Raw genomic sequence first — 15,315 nt, 5'->3', positions numbered from 1 at the left:
TTCAAAAAAAGAAGAAAGAGAAAAAAAACCTAAGAGATATAAAAGGTATTTCTGTTAAAATTGAAGAAATGTACGTGTAGGTTGGATATTTTATGATGCAGTTGAATTCTGTTGTTTTTATTGTTACCGCTTTTCTTCTTCTCAGATCTGAAGAGGCATCGGTCTGTTTGTGTGAGGGAATGGCCTTGTTTTGGGGGGAACATACCGAATTTTACGGGCATGGGAGATCATGGTGTCTGCTGCTTATTTTAAATGGTTCTGGGAGGAAAATACACATGAGATAATATGTACATTTGACTAAATTTGAACCATTTTTTGATATATATTTAGGATATAAATATAGGATGTTCTTCTTTCTACTTTTATATCTGTTTTAAATTTTTTAAAATAAAATCTTAGCAAAAACGTATACAAGGAAAACAAACCCTTTATCCTATTATCCCAGAGTCGTCTTTATCTTTTTCTCTCAGAAAGCCCAGCATATCCCCAAACAAATATGATTCGGGCTGATCTCCCCCATATTTCAGTTTTCCAAGGGGCTTATACATGCCTTCCCATCCCTAGGTCCCCCAGAGACAATTTTTTTATTAACACAATATATTCAGGAGCTTACAGAAGCCAAAGAAATGAAAATCCATATCCTCTTAACAGGCCACATTATGAGGGAAATGTGTGAATGTTTTTATTTGAGAGGGAAAGAAGAAAGGATTAAATATCTTGGAAGCCAGTCAGAAGTGTCAGGCATAGCAGACAAAGCCAGTCAGAAATTAAGCATTTGCTTTTCTTAATCACCAAAATATGCTGTTGGAAATCTTTGAACCTCAAGCTGAATCCCAGCTGCTTCGTGAAAGCTCTCTAATTCTCTCATGACCCATTAAAGAAAGGGGCAGTGTCCTTGCCCCAATAAGTTTTATTTTGCAGAGAAGCAGAAGGATGGATTTTTTTTTTTGCTTGTCAGTGCTAATCCAGCGTGGAATTCTAGAGACAGACAGGCACTCTGTTTTAGCAGTGGAGATACCTTACAGAGAAGATTATGCAGAAGAGGAGGAAAATTAATGCATTTGTTTCCTGCTAGGTTCAAGAAGATGTGCTGGAAAACGAGTTTCTGTCTTGTGATTCAGTCCCTACTGCAGTCCTGGATGCATGTGGGTGTCCCGCGTCAGCTCCCTCTCTCCATGGGCCCCTCATCCTGCTTTCTTGCTGTTTCCATTTAGGGGCCCAAGACCCGGGCACTGGAGCCCAGCTCCTGATAGACCCCTCGGGAGAGCTTCCCCAGGGCTCCTCCTTCCTCTCACGTTTATACAGTAACCAATACTTGTCAAAGCAAAGGAGATACGAGGGAAACCCTGGGTGGGCGGTCACGAAAACTGGAGTTCTGTTCTTGCTCTCAACGGTTAGGCCTGGCAAGTCATTTCACGGTCCTGGTTGCAGGGTTCTCACCTATAAATAGGGGGCTGCTCATAGGGGAGGATGAGGGTAAATACTCTCTCTAAAGCTGTATGTCTTTTCTAACTGCATGCATATAAGTGAGGAGGCGAAGGGTCAGCAGGTAAATGCCAAGTTATGTTGCTCCGCAGGTCTGATCCCCAGACCCAGCTCTGCTGTCCTTAGCGACATGACACTGGGCCAATGACTCAAACTCTGGGAACCACAAGGGCTTTATCCTTTGCGGCTTAGATCTCAGAATCACACTCTTACATGTCGAATTGCAAATTTTGAACTGAGGGTTTGTTAATTTGTGCACATCTTTATTCCACGAGTGTATAGAGAATCGCACCAGAAAAACAAAAGGGGATTTCATTATATCATTCTCCCTTTTCGGAAAAGGAGACTCCATAACAAAGATGCATTGTTTCTTTCTTCCTTCTTTAGAAGGAACTGGATTTATTAAAATTGGAAAAATGGAAGCTGAATGTTTCTTCGATTAAAATATTCTAACCCATTATGGGATTATCTCCCATGAACCAGCTCCTATGTTAGATATTTAAACGGCAGTATATAACCATACAATGTCGTGTCATCCCACAATGATGGTGCTGTCATTCTCTCTCTTTCTCATATGTATGATGTGATATATGTAATATATAAATATGTATTTGTTTCATATATATATTCTAATTTTCATATATGTGCATATATGTACTATCGTTATCCACTATTATCCTTCACGTGTTTATTCTGTTAATAGTTAACACATATTTGTGTCATATATGCATTCTAGTATTCCTATGTGTGTATACATCTATGAAATTTGCAATAGGAAAATCAGAGTGTATGTATCAAACAAATTTAAATAAATTTTGCAGGACAGTCTGTGTTTGAATAGGGACTCAAATTCAGTAATCTCTGCCCCCGCCCTGCTGTGTTCTGCTGCACCACACTGCGGTTATGAACGTGATTCTCTCATAGTTCAACTTTATATTTTACCAAAACGGTAGTTCTTTACTCATCCTCTTGAGAAATTTGTTGCCAAGCACATGTTCCATGAAGGAAATGAACAGTTAATATGTGCCACTTTCTTTGACAAAATAAGGATGTGCTCCTTTGGGCACTCTGACTACTGGTGTCTAACACTTAGGTCATCGTCTGCCTCTTCAGCCTCTCTTTAGCTCTTCACTTTGATGCGGAAGTGATGGAGCCCTCTGTGCTGTAGACAAGCTCTGGCTCACGCTTGTCTGATAAGAGAGTACCTTTCTTTTTTCAAGTTTGCTTTAATTCATCCACCTAGAATTTTGGAACGGATGTTCCTTCTAACCCTCCACTCAGGTTGTTTCTTTAAAAAAAAACAACAAGATTTAACTGTTTAGCTGGTGGAGACAGAAAGACACTGTCATGCTTCTGTTTGCTAGCCAAACAATGGGTTTACTTTAGGAAATTAAAGCAAAGCAATGTTAGTTACCAAATCTTAGCCACAGGAACAAAATACAGACAGTACATTTAAATTGTTTTTCCAAAATAGTTTTTAAATGAAAAATACACTCAAGGCCCAATTTGCTGTAATGATACATTTTTTCATTAATAGCACTTATGTTCAATGTAATGTTAAACTTACTAATAGCTTTTTTCATATGTAGGAAAATGAAGCCAGTCTTTGGTATTTTATTTCCAGTGTATTAAAGGCAATAAAAATTACTTTAAAAGATTTCTATTTTCAGGGCCACCCTGATGGCGTGGTGGTTAAGTTTGTGTGCTCTGCTTTAGTGGCCCAAGTTTCGCAAATTTGGGTCCTGGGCGTGGACCTACACACGGCTCATCAGGCCATGCTGTGGCAGTGTCCCACGTGCAAAACAGAGGAAGATTGACACAGATGCTAGCTCAGCAGCAATCTTCCTCAGGCAAAAAGGGGAAGATTGACAACAGATATTAGCTCAGGGTCAGTCTTCCTCAGCAAAAAACAAACAAAATTTTTATTTTCAATAATGTAATTCAGGAGATCAGCTACATTAACAGGAACCATGGCTTGCTGTTTTCTATTTCTGGTTTCTTGTGTGCTTTTGGCAATTTGTCTGTAAGCATTATATTTAAATTATTTCTATCAGAAAATCACGTTTTAACTTATTTCAGTTACTCTACCTAGTGAATTAATGAGCTCTGTAGAGAACATATTTTTGAGTTGTGACTTCAACTGTGGCGATGAGTCAACTAAATCACGCACAATCTTTTGCATTGTTTTTTCTTTTTAAAATGATGAAGGAAACACGTTCAAGATGTGGTTGGCAGAGCCAGAGTGAATTTTAAGGTCAAGGAACATGGTTTCTTTTAGTGTGAGTTATTTGACATTGAGCAAGATTTATAACCTCTCTATGTATAGTCCCCACATACAGAATGAAGATACTAATCGAGTTTTTAATGTCTTATAGAGTTTGGGGATTAGATGAGTTGATATATGCAGGTTTTAGGATGGTGTTTGACAAAGAGAAGGGGTCACATGTAGATAGCCCATCATTATGATTGTCCTCGCTGCTGTTATTACCCTTCCCCTTTCTCCTCTATGAGATTATACTCAAAACTTCAGGGATTCTTGGAGCCCGGTCCAAATTATCTAACAAGTTGATCTGTGTTTGGGTATATTAAGTGATAAGGTTATGTATTTGCACTTCTATGAAAATTGTTAATACACAGGGAGAAAAATGGCTTACCTTGAATCTTCACTTAACTAAAAGAAAAAAAAACGTGCCTCAAGAAATAGGCACTTGCCATTGGTTCCTCTCCTCTCCTTTTTACACACCCCCCAGCAGAATGACTTACACTGTTTAACTAGTTTACCTTGAAGATTCATCCTCCTTATCTCTTTGGTTCCCTTTGCTCTGGCCACCATTCCAGGCTCCATCCATCGGTAAACATGTGTTTGGGGCAGAGTGACACTAGGTAAATGAATGAGTGTGTGAGTTATGTGGTTCCGTGTAAAACCCAGATATTTGGACTCAAAGTTGGGAGCTCTTTCCAGTGCCTAGGACTTGGTCTCTGGTACTTTGGTCTTGCAGGACCTGTATTTCCAGATTAACTCAACATGGTAGGAAGGGCACCTGGAGGTTGTGTGGAAGATCTATGGGAAAGTTATTTTCTGTGCACATTATGTTTCTTTCACTCAATCAATCTAACTAATGGTCACTTCTTGTGACCTTGCAGATGCCTTTGCTTTTAGATTGAATCGCCAGTGTTTCATGAGTTTGTTTCTCTCTCTTTCTCTCTCTCTATAAATAATATACGTGCATGTGTGTATGTGTCTGTGTGTATAAAATCACGGACTTTGAACCAGCCACTTTGTTGAGGTTCTACAGATGTAAAGATGACAAAAATAAGGAACTTGTCTTTAAAAACTCACTGTCTAAGTAGGAAGAAAGGAAGTACACAGCCATTATAGAGCGTGCAAGTGTACTGATAAAGACAAGCACAAGTGCTTTGGGGGCCCAGGGAAGGCGACAGCACAAAGCCAGAGCTGCAGGATATACTACGTACCACCTTCTGCTCTCCCCCTTGTCTGTGCTCTCCTCTCTTCTGGACTGTTGTTCTCAGAGGCCAGAACTTGTAGCCTAAGAATCATTTTTTGTCCCTCTTGTGCGACCGCCAGATGCACCAAATCTGCTTACATGTGGTAGGCGCTCAGCAAGTTACTTGTTGAATGAATGAAATCAATGCCACATGCACTTAAAAGCTGTCAAAGTCCAGTTTGTTTGCTTGTTTATTTATCTATTTTAAAAACCACAATTGTGACAACTTGTTGGAGTCCTGTAGCATTCTGTTACTTAAAGGAGATTCGACTGTACCCAAAGATGTGTGTATTCTTTTTTAAAAAGAGAATGGTTAAAAAGCCATTGACAGTTTTAAGTAGCTCTCGTAAAGAAGCCATGTTTCCCCAAAATTTACAGACTGCAATAGATTTAGCACTTCTGATAAAAATAAAGTAAAAACTTGGCTTTTCCACTTCACAGAAATTTACTTAATGAACAGTGGATTGTTTTCCTGTCAGCGAAGGGCTTGGAAGCAAATAAGCTACAAGAGATAAAATATGTGTGCTGTCGTTGCTGGTGTTATTCTTTGAAGGAAAACGAAAGGAATGATCCAGCTGACAGATGCTAGTGAGGCTAATGCTCCAAGACTTTGACCAGGGTTAATACTGGCCTTGGAGAATCCATGATAATGCATCGACAGGACGTAAAAAGAGAAGATTTTACAGAAATTGAGAGATATGCCAGAGATATGGGGGGCAGCCTTTCCACATTCCAAAAAAGCCCCTGGAGGATGTAATTGAATGGTCCATCTGGCCTCCTTGTGATATGTGTGTTGTTGAACAACCACCAGCTCATTAAATTCTAGTTGGCCATACTTCCAGACTCCCCACCAAGACTGGCTTGGTAGCAAAAATTAATAACATGTGTTGACATTAACTTGCTGAAATTTAAAAAAAAGTAAATTTTTGTTGGACATTTCTGTTTCATGCTCATGGGCGATAAGCTTCTGTTCAAAAAAAATGAGAAATACTCTATTTTTAAAAAATCTAAGTCTTGGTTATCCATAGAATATGCTTCTGAGGCTATGAATGCCTTGGTAACTAGTGTTTTCCAGATGTCTGCTTTTAATTATTTTTAAGAGGCTAGTCATTTCAACTGCTGACTTGGAGTTTCATGGGGAAGAGCTTGGTAACTAGAATAATTGAACTTGATCTACTACCTTTGGAGGTATTTGCCCCATTCGTAAAGAAAACAAAATTAAGCTCAGTGTTTGCATAGCTGCATAAAACTGAATTGGCAAATTCATGAGGTGTTTGCAGAAAGTGTAGCTTTACTTGAGCAGCTTGAGGAAATTGGGGTGGGGGAGTCGGGAGCCAGGTCTAGTCTTCATTTATATGGATTCTTGCAGAAGCTTTCAGGCTCTGCAGCTGTGTGGTTAGTGCTGTGACTTGATTTCCCTTCGCTCATATGCAATTTGCGATCTCAGTGTGAGAAGTGCTTCAGAGCACAATGTGTTCCTGTCCACTGACTGTGCTTCTTAGCTATGTGGAGTTCCTCTTGGAGAAGGGAAAATGAAAGGAGAGAGTCTGGCTGTAATCCTGGCCACATCAGCCAGCCCTGAACATGGTTCACTGACTGAGGAGAGAATTCGTGAAGCGGATCCCACCATCAGCAGTGGGAAGGCAGCAGGACGACGCTTGTGTCTCCTGAGGGTCGGAGATACACCAGGCTATACTCTCCCCTTGACATTGTGCAGGGGTCTTCGTTGGACGCTGAGGCAACCCTCTGAAATGATTATTATTGCATTTGCTTCACAGACTCCAAAGTGCAGTCAGGAGATTTAATAACTTGTTTGAGGTAGTACGTTTGGTAGGTGGCCACGATGGGTTTTGAACACAGGCTTGTCTGACTGCATTATATGTCTTCCTGGAGTAGGCGGGTGACTTGCTTTCCCACGAAGATCAGAGAACTTATCCCTGAGCTTGGCCTGAGATCGGGCTTTGATTTAGAATGTGAAAAGCTGTTTTTCAATGAGAAGGTTACGTGTGAGAGAGGGGCAGAGGGGCCGTGATTGTGGGGGAAGGGATGGAGAAGGATGGGTAAGAAGAGAGAGAAGGGAAAAGCATCACAGACACGATTCTTCTGAGGCGGTGTATAAGGGCGCCAATTTCATATTTTGCTTGCATCTAAGAAGTTAGTTTATTCAGTTCGCTCTCTGCTTGAGTCACTGCTCCTGTCTATAGACATGAAAATAAACGGCCTGTGACCTCCAGAAGCGAAGACCCAGACCGGAAAATACACAGACAGAGGTTGACAAAATCAGCAAGGGTAACACAAAGAGTCATGCAAGTGCAGAGAGGAAATGCAGGGATTACGATAGGGGATTGCGGAAGATATCCTGGTGAGGGGCCCATGAGTGGGGGAGGGTTTCAAGACGGGGCACGGGGTGGTGTTCTTTATGAACTTACTAATCCCATCCAGGCTTTTTAAGCCATATTATTCTCCCAGAAAATAAAGCATTATGAGATTCTATAGACAAAGCAATTATTTGGGTTCCTAGATGAATCTGGTATCAGACAGGAACTTTAAAATTGACAAATTTTCCTAACATAGGCAAGTGTGGTTTAACAAATGTTTGTGGTGAACCATTTTTAAATGAAATGTCTTTGAAACCAGTTATTTCCCTCATCACAGACAGGACTGGGACCACCTCAAAATCTGGAAGCCTTATAAGATATGTGAACTGATATAATCTGTCCTCTGAAGTCGCGCTGGTGTAGTTACTACACACATCAACAGAGGTGTGCGGCCAGCACAACCATTGTCTATTGATCACTTTAATTTTAGGCTCTGAGTCCCCATTCTATTGGGTACACGAAACCCCTCAGTTGTGTCTGTGGTTCCCATGCCTCCCAGGGTCTTGCATAGTGACATGATGTCAAAGAAGTGGTTTCCCTGGACCTCGGGTATCAATCTGCACAGGTCCAATTTGAGATACTTCTCTCATAGGTCCCATGGCATTTTAGATTCAGCAGCTCTCTGCTGTTGCAAGTCTTACTTTGAGCCTGTGAGTTTCTCTCTGGCTTCCATGCTAAGACTGGGGGACTAGAAAGTGTTGCATAGTCACATTATCTTAGACTGAATATGGAATATTTTCCTGTCAGGGGTCTTGTTTCTTCCAAGCTGGCACTTATAGAAGGCAATTTTTAGTCTTTAAATGCCCTTGGGCCTCACCTGTTTCTCTGGCCTCCCCTCTCCTCTCCTATCCCCAGCCCAGAGCATCTCTTTCTCATTTGATAGAATGTGGGCGAGCCTGGTTTTTCCTGCTTTTCCCAGACATGTTTTATATGCAATATATTTCTCCATTTCTGACGTTTAAGATTTTGGCAAGCAGAAGCCAGGATCACTTGCGCACACAATTTTGTTCTGTCCCGGGACACGCATTCCTGAGGTAAAGAGAATGAAGTTGACAAGTGGAATGAATGAATAAAGGGAAAGAGGGAAACTAGAGGAAGGAGGTGAACGGGGTTATTATTGCGTTTGCTTTACAGACTAGAAAGTGAAGTGGGGAGATTAAATAACTTATTTGAGGTCATACATTTGGTAAGTGGATTTATATCTCCAAATAGCATCTCTACTGTGCTTGCCCTTGGGAATTCTTGTGAAACATTACACTTCCATCCACGTATTCTCCCCACTACCCTCTCCACCGCTGCCCTGGGATAAGAAGTGGGACATGAGACACCTGTGCCAGGCATCCTCCAAGATGACCTGTAAGAATCCTCACCTCCTGGAGTCTACGCCCTTGGATACTCCCCTCCCACAGTGAAGATGGCTGACCTGCACCCAGGAGCATTCTGTGGAAACGAGGGTGTGTGACTCCAAGACTGGATCGTCAAAGCCCTCGCATCTTCCACCTTGCTCTCTCTTGGATCACTCGCTTGGGGAAGCCAGCTGCCATCCCATGAGGATTCTTGAGCTACCCATAGAGTGTTGAGGAACTGAGGCCTCTGGCCAGGGGCCAGCACAGCTTGCCCACTACATGAGGGATTTGCTTGGAAGTGGACCTTGCAATCCCAGGCAAGTCTTCTGATGACTGTAGTTGAGCCAAATTCTTTATTGCAACTTCAAGAGAGAATCTGAACCCAGAGCACTAAGCCCAGCCACCGCTGAATGCTAAGCCATAGAAATCACATAAAATAATGGATATTGTTCTTCAAGTCATCAAGTTTTGGAATAATGAAGTTCTTGGTAATAAAAACCTAAAGTAAAGAAGAAGCTTTATGACTGGACAGTGGGTGGCAGCTGGAAGGATTTTGCTGAAAGTTTTAGTGAAAACCTAGGGAGAATTGAAGAACTTGTTACGGCATTTGAGGAGGCTGCCTAAGAGGAGCTGTGGCCCTTGGTTTCCTAGGTTTTCTTCTCCACGCTTATCTCGTTCTCTTTCCTCCAGTTTCCTAGTGCTTAAAAAAAGGCAAGGGAGCCTGTTGCTGTGATTCACAAGGCGGGGAGGGGCTCCAGGGCCAGAGAGCAGGTGGAGGAAGGTGGAGCAGGACAAGGGACCTGAAAGAACAGGTGGAAAATAGCTGGCACAAATCTGTTTGTTTATATTTCCTGTTTATTTCCATGTGTGACAACTAAACAGGCACTATGTCTTTTTCAAGATGAGTAGCTTACTACTAGCACTGCACACAGCACAGGGTAAAACCATCCACCTTCAATGAGTCACAGCTTTTGCAGCTATCAAACCGGGAAAATAATAAGACCTAGGTCGAATACATGTAAAGATTATATTTAAAGATGAATGAAAGTTTCTGATCAGCAGCTGTGTATATACAAATGTTTTATCATCAACAAAATTAAATTTTAGAATCATCCCATAAATGATTATTGGTTTATTTATATTTCTATCACTTTGCTAGGTATTACAAAGATATAAAGATTTGTAGATCATAGCTTTTTTGGCAAAGAGTTTAGATTTTTATTTGGAAGGAAAAACCCAGCATTAGACTAGTGCCAAGAGTTGTGGTATAGATAAAAAAAATGTACGAGAATTCAGCAAAGGAGAGATCACTGCAGACAGGAATAATTTGCAAGGGTTTTGAACTGTCCATCTTCCTTCCTTCCTTCCTTCTTTCCTTCCTTCCATCCATTCTTTCTTCCTTCCATTCTTCCATTCACTCATCCAGCCATTCATCTGCATTTGTTCTGGGTAGAATTCTGTACTTTGTCTTGAGGATATAGACATGAAAAAGAGGCAGTTTCTGTCTGCATTAAATATGGACAAAAAATAGCTGAGAAGCAGTTAATAAAAGCACAGAAAAAAATTGCAGAATGGGAAACAAAATGCACGTGTGATATTTAATTTTATGTATCAACTTGACTGAGCTATGGTGCCCAGTTGTTTGGTCAAAGTGTAGTCTAGATGTTGCTATGAAGGTAATTTGTACATATGATTAATATTTATAATAAGTTGACTTTAATATAGAAAGGAAATTTTTCTTGATACTGTGGGTGGGGCCTCATTTAATTAATTAAGGCCTTAAAAGCAAAAACAAGTTTTCTGCAGAAGAAGGAATTGCCTCAAAGCTGTTACATAACAATTCTGATTTTCCAGCCTGGCAATTTGACCTACAGATTTCAGGCCCGGGACTGGAACATCAACTCTTACCTGAGTTTGCAGCCTGCGGGCCTGCCCCCCAGATTTCAGACTTGCCAAGCCCCACAATCATGTGAGTCAATTCCTTGAAATATATATATATATATAATATATTTGGGGAGAGAGAGAGAACTAAAGAAAAGCTTCTACCTAGGCCTGCAATGTTGTTAAAAACGTCATCGACAGTAATCAACGACCATCTAGAGAAGCCAGGCACTGTGTTGAAGGGGTGTCAATTTCCTATGGGAGACCACTTCTTTGAAGTAAAGGATTTGCTCCATGGGATGCATTTCTTTCATTCTTGATTTGTTGAAGATTCATTTTTATGTTAAAGCTTTAAATTTTAGATCTGACTTTGTTTACACTGGCGGTGGAGATCAAAGGGTATGGGAATATACTGACAGATGACGTCACTTAAAGGATGATCTGAGACTAATTTAATTCTGCTGTGAATCAGTAAAGATCTGAATGGTGCAAATGACTTCCTGTCAACAAGCACTGACATGGACCAGGGAAGCTTCGGTCACTTCCTATGTGTCATCAGAAATAGGACAGCAAGAATTTACCTATGCCTTAATCTTTTCTGAACATCATTTTTAATGCTTGCTTAATAATCAATTGTATACATTCATGTGTACATATATTAATTTCCTCAATCATTTCCCAAGCTTAGAGTATTAGTTGAATATTGATTAAGTGGGGAGAGAGATTCAGAGACTGGATAACCAATTGTTCTGTATGTCCACATTGGTAGCTTTTATACTTGTTTCTATCCTAATTTCACTGAAAACAGAATTAGCATAGTATACTTGACAGGAGAGAACAGATATAAAAAGCACTAAATGGCTGTGTTTTTGTAATACAGGCAGGTCTTGAATTGGTCTCCGGATTCCTAAGTCTGCCCAGCACAGTGCAGAAGCCGCTGAAGGCTCATTTGGCTGTGGAATGCCTGTTTCTCCTTCTGGTTGTAGTTTCTTCAAAGGCTCAATTACCTGAATCATTGAATACCCTCCCCCCCACTCTTCTTGGGGTGTGCGTGCTCTGATTTGTCGGCTGTCCCATTCTGACACCACGTGGCTCTACCTCAGGTGTCCTCCCTACCTGATCGCCAGTGAGAGCCGTCCTGTGGGGTTATTAATCCGAGACCCCCCCTAAAGTCAGGCAACCATGAAGAACAACAGTAAGCAAAAGCCCGCTCAGGCTGCTAGTTGGCGTGGCCTCCTTCCAGTTTGCCAAGCGGCTGCCATTAACGCAATCGCTTTGCGTTACAGCAGTATAATCAGGTTGACAAAAGTGGACAAGATTTTTGGAGGCAATCAAGCACGCTAATTCATTTTAAAATGCTGAACAGGTGCAACCGGGACCCACGGAAGGTGATTATTAGGCAAAAGTCGCTCAGAGGAAGGCGGGTCGACATCTGTGCTATTATTAGAGACACAATGGAGCAGGCCTCTGTGTAAATGCGAGCAGGATCTTCCTGTGGATGGAGCAGCCCTTGGCACGAACCTCTCCATTTAGGACTTTCACTGCTTAGAGTAATTAGCATTTGAAGGGGGAGGATGCTGAATCCATCTTTTCTTTTCTCTTTTTGCTGGGGGTGGGTAAAACTGGAGTCTGATTTAATTAAGAAAGGCAGTAACTCCAGGCACCCACCTAATCAAATGTTAACTACAGCAGAACAAGAACAGTCTAATGAGGTCTTTGTGATTTAAATCTGACTAAGCATGGCTGCCTACTAGTCTTCTGGTTTGTAGGAGCTCCTTTGTTCTTCCATATTTTTGCCCCTTTAACTTGTCCCCATGATGTGGACCCGCTTATCATCAGAGACATTTAATTGCCATGGAGCCAACTGGAGCTGTAAATAAACTTAAGAAAGCTGCTCTGGGTTCTGACGGATGGATGAAGAACATAGCAAGACTATAAAATCTGGGTGTGTCACATCAATGTGTGATGTATAAACATAAATGTTTGGAAGGTTGCATTGATAGACACAAGCTCCAAAAACATTGACTTTTTTTCTAATTGAATGAGTGTCTCAGACATATTTAAAAGATGGAATTGCATAGACAGAAAAAGCAAAGATGTGAGTTTTGGAATGCACGGGTCAAGATTCAAGTCCCAAGTTTTGGTAGTAACGTGTAACCTCCCTCACAAAGCTTTCTCTAATTTTGTGTCCATTCAGATGGATCTGTTCTAACAGTTGGGAATGTAGTGGAGAAAAGAAGAAATGGTTATACTTATGCATTAGGGGGAGTTGTTGGTGGGGATGCCACAGCACTCATCATCCTGGCTGATGGAGCTCCTTAAGAGAGGGGAGCAGGTCCTCTATCTATATATTTCCAGGGTCCCAAACAATGCCAGATACTTGCAAAGTGATCAAGAATATTTGCTAAATGAATAGATGAATAAATATCAGTGTATAATATTGAACAGCACACTTAGAATTCTCCCAAATGCCTTCTCTTTCAGAAAAGTTACTGTTCCAAGGTCTTTAATTCTTTTAAGAAGGTTCTGGAATAGCATCCACCCCCACACACAGATATTTCAAATTTGGATAAATATGTTTTTATTAAAAAATATAAATCCTTTAATTTTTGTTTAATTATGTAAAGATTTATTCATTTATTCAAACTATTTTTGAACGTTATATTTTTGAGACAATTGAGTATATTGTTGTCAAAGACCATATTGAATGAGTGATTCAAGAGAGAGCTAGAGAGTGTATTCAGGTGGAAGCTGTAGTTTTTGTAGAATCCAATTTTGGAAGTGACGTCCCATAATCTCTAAGGTATGTTGTTGGCCACATAGACCAGCCCTGATACAATGTGGGAGGGGATTACACCAGGGTGTGAATACCAGGAAGTGGACAATAGTGGGGACCATCTTGAAGGTTGGCTACCACACTCTCTACGTTACCTCTTTTCACCTCCCAAAGTATGCCCGTCACAGCATAAAAACCTGAAGAGCTGGTATTCGTTGTACCTAGGTTGCTTCCATAACATAGGTGCATCATTCTTCTTGGGAAGATATGTGACATCATACCTATCAGGATGGTTTGATAGAGATGAATAAAGCAGAACCAAATACAGCATCATACATACCCCTAATTAGAGCTCAACATAATTTCCATTTTCAAATGTGAAATAGGAGTAAAGATAAATGCTGGAAGATTAGGCAAAAATATTGCTTGCATACCCAAGTCTCCAGTGGAAAAGAAAACTTAATCTGTTGTACATAAAAAGGTGCTTTTTAAAAATAACCCCAAGGCAGAAATTTACATTTAGAAGTTTTTGAAATGAAATGTAGTGTTTTAAGAATATTTAATGTGGTCATATGATTCAAAAGTCAAAACTATCTAAAAATAAACAATGAGAAGCCAAGTTCCACACCCATTCTTAATTGCTCTGTTCTCTGTCGCCACCCTCAACATTTTTATTATCTTACATGTGATCCAGTGTTTTATTATTATTATTATTAAGATTATGATAGCTTACAACCTTGTGAAACTCCAGTTGTACATTATTATTAGTCATGTTGTGGGTACACCACTTCACCCTTTATGCCCTCCCCCATCCCCTCCTTTCCCCTGGTAACCACCGATCAGTTCTCTTTGTCTATATGTTAACTACCACCTATGAGTGGAGTCATACAGAGTTTGTCTGTCTCTGTCTGGCTTATTTCACTTAACATAATACCCTCAAGATCCACCTGTGTTGTTGTGAATGGGACGATTTTGTCCTTTTTTATGGCTGAGTAGTATTCCATTGTATATATATACCATATCTTCTTTATGCAATCATCCGTTGCTGGGCACTTAGGTTGGTTCCACCTCTTGGCTATTGTAAATAATGCTGTGATGAACATAGGGGTGCATGGAACTTTTGGAATTGCTGATTTCAGGTTCTTAGGATAGATACCCAGTAGTGGGATGGCTGGGTCATAAGGTATTTCTATTTTTAACTTTTTGAGAGATCTCCATACTGTTTTCCATAGTGGCTGCACCAGTTTGCATTCCCACCAACAGTGTATGAGGGTTCCTTTTTCTCCACAACCTCTCCAACATTTGTCACTCTTGGTTTTGGATATTTTTGCCATTCTAACAGGTGTAAGGTGATATCTTAGTGTAGTTTTGATTTGCCTTTTCCTGATGATTAGTGATGATGAGCATCTTTTCATGTTCTATTGGCCATCCTTATATCTTCTTTGGAGAAATGTCTGTTCGTGCCCCCTGCCCATTTTTTGATCGGGTTGTTTGATTTTTTGTTGTTGAGCTGTGTGAGTTCTTTATATATTATGGAGATTAACCCTTTGTCAGATAAGTAACTTGTAAATATTTTTTCCCAATTAGTGGGCTATTTTTTTGTTTCAATCCTGTTTTCCCTTGCCTTGAAGAAGCTCTTTAGTCTGATGAAGTCCCATTTGTTTATTCTTTCTATTGTTTCCCTCGTCTGAGGAGTTATGGTGTCTGAAAAGATTCTTTTGAAACTGATGTCAAAGAGTGTACTGCCTATATTCTCTTCTAGAAGACATTGTTTCAGGCTTAATCTTTAGGTCTTTGATCCATTTTGAGTTTGTTTTGTCAATGGTGAAAAAGAATGGTCAATTTTCATTCTTTTACATGTGGCTGTCCAGTTTTCCCAGCACCACTTGTTGGAGAGACTTTCTTTTCTCCATTGTGGGCCCTCAGCTCCTTTGTCAAAGATT

Source organism: Equus caballus, chromosome 15 (assembly GCF_041296265.1).
Source record: "Equus caballus isolate H_3958 breed thoroughbred chromosome 15, TB-T2T, whole genome shotgun sequence".
NCBI lineage: Eukaryota > Metazoa > Chordata > Mammalia > Perissodactyla > Equidae > Equus > Equus caballus.
This window is presented reverse-complemented; position numbering follows the sequence as displayed.